Source organism: Musa acuminata, unplaced genomic scaffold (assembly GCF_036884655.1).
Source record: "Musa acuminata AAA Group cultivar baxijiao unplaced genomic scaffold, Cavendish_Baxijiao_AAA HiC_scaffold_1136, whole genome shotgun sequence".
Lineage (NCBI taxonomy): Eukaryota > Viridiplantae > Streptophyta > Magnoliopsida > Zingiberales > Musaceae > Musa > Musa acuminata.
In genome coordinates this window covers 2,267,501-2,270,000 of record NW_027021348.1, presented here as the reverse complement: position 1 = coordinate 2,270,000, position 2,500 = coordinate 2,267,501, and positions in this window count along the sequence as shown.

Here is a 2,500-nt window from a genome sequence, read left to right as displayed (position 1 = left end):
AGGCATCACCGTCCCTGCTATACGAAAGCCCCATCCAGCCCTGTGCCACCCGGGGGGTTCCAGGGTGCTGAGATGGCTGACATTTTGCTCCGCTCAAGATGGTCACCACGCAACGCAAAAACAGGCCAAAAACTGGCCAAAACGGGCCAAAACTGGCCATTTTTGGCTGCGCGAGCGAGCGGCGAGCGGCGGACAGCGAGCGAAGCGAGAGGCAGCACCGTCCCTGCTATACGAAAGCCCCATCCAGCCCTGTGCCACCCAGGGGGTTCCAGGGTGCTGAGATGGCTGACATTTTGCTCCGCTCACGACGGTCACCGCGCGACGCAAGAACAGGCCAAAAACTGGCCAAAACGGCCCAAAAACGGGCCAAAACTGGCCATTTTTGGCTGCGCGAGCGAGCGGCGAGCGGCGGACAACGAGCGAAGCGAGAGGCAGCACCATCCCTGCTATACGAAAGCCCCATCCAGCCCTGTGCCACCCGGGGGGTTCCAGGGTGCTGAGATGGCTGACATTTTGCTCCGCTCACGACGGTCACCGCGCGACGCAAGAACAGCCCAAAAACAGGCCAAAACGGCCCAAAAACGGGACAAAACTGGCCATTTTTGGCTGCGCGAGCGAGCGGCGAGCGGCGGACAGCGAGCTAAGCGAGAGGCAGCACCGTCCCTGCTATACGAAAGCCCCATCCAGCCCTGTGCCACCCGGGGGGTTCCAGGGTGCTGAGATGGCTGACATTTTGCTCCGCTCACGACGGTCACCGCGCGATGCAAGAACAGCCCAAAAACAGGCCAAAACGGCCCAAAAACGGGCCAAAACTGGCCATTTTTGGCTGCGCGAGCGAGCAGCGAGCGGCGGACAGCGAGCGAAGCGAGAGGCATCACCGTCCCTGCTATACTAAAGCCCCATCCAGCCCTGTGCCACCCGGGGGGTTCCAGGGAGCTGAGATGGCTGACATTTTGCTCCGCTCAAGATGGTCACCGCGCAACGCAAAAACAGGCCAAAAACTGGCCAAAACGGGCCAAAACTGGCCATTTTTGGCTGCGCGAGCGAGCGGCGAGCGGCGAACAGCGAGCGAAGCGAGAGGCAGCACCGTCCCTGCTATACGAAAGCCCCATCCAGCCCTGTGCCACCCGGGGGGTTCCAGGGTGCTGAGATGGCTGACATTTTGCTCCGCTCACGACGGTCACCGCGCGACGCAAGAACAGGCCAAAAACTGGCCAAAACGGCCCAAAAACGGGCCAAAACTGGCCATTTTTGGCTGCGCGAGCGAGCGGCGAGCGGCGGACAGCGAGCGAAGCGAGAGGCAGCACCGTCCCTGCTTTACGAAAGCCCCATCCAGCCCTGTGCCACCCGGGGGGTTCCAGGGTGCTGAGATGGCTGACATTTTGCTCCGCTCACGACGGTCACCGTGCGACGCAAGAACAGCCCAAAAACAGGCCAAAACGGCCCAAAAACGGGACAAAACTGGCCATTTTTGGCTGCGCGAGCGAGCGGCGAGCGGCGGACAGCGAGCGAAGCGAGAGGCAGCACCGTCCCTGCTATACGAAAGCCCCATCCAGCCCTGTGCCACCCGGGGGGTTCCAGGGTGCTGAGATGGCTGACATTTTGCTCCGCTCACGACGGTCACCGCGCGACGCAAGAACAGCCCAAAAACAGGCCAAAACGGCCCAAAAACGGGCCAAAACTGGCCATTTTTGGCTGCGCGAGCGAGCAGCGAGCGGCGGACAGCGAGCGAAGCGAGAGGCATCACCGTCCCTGCTATACGAAAGCCCCATCCAGCCCTGTGCCACCCGGGGGGTTCCAGGGTGCTGAGATGGCTGACATTTTGCTCCGCTCAAGATGGTCACCGCGCAACGCAAAAACAGGCCAAAAACTGGCCAAAACGGGCCAAAACTGGCCATTTTTGGCTGCGTGAGCGAGCGGCGAGCGGCGAACAGCGAGCGAAGCGAGAGGCAGCACCGTCCCTGCTATACGAAAGCCCCATCCAGCCCTGTGCCACCCGGGGGGTTCCAGGGTGCTGAGATGGCTGACATTTTGCTCCGCTCACGACAGTCACCGCGCGACGCAAGAACAGGCCAAAAACTGGCCAAAACGGCCCAAAAACGGGCCAAAACTGGCCATTTTTGGCTGCGCGAGCGAGCGGCGAGCGGCGGACAGCGAGCGAAGCGAGAGGCAGCACCGTCCCTGCTATACGAAAGCCCCATCCAGCCCTGTGCCACCCGGGGGGTTCCAGGGTGCTGAGATGGCTGACATTTTGCTCCGCTCACGACGGTCACCGCGCGACGCAAGAACAGGCCAAAAACTGGCCAAAACGGCCCAAAAACGGGACAAAACTGGCCATTTTTGGCTGCGCGAGCGAGCGGCGAGCGGCGGACAGCGAGCGAAGCGAGAGGCAGCACCGTCCCTGCTATACGAAAGCCCCATCCAGCCCTGTGCCACCCGGGGGGTTCCAGGGTGCTGAGATGGCTGACATTTTGCTCCGCTCAAGACGGTCACCGCGCAA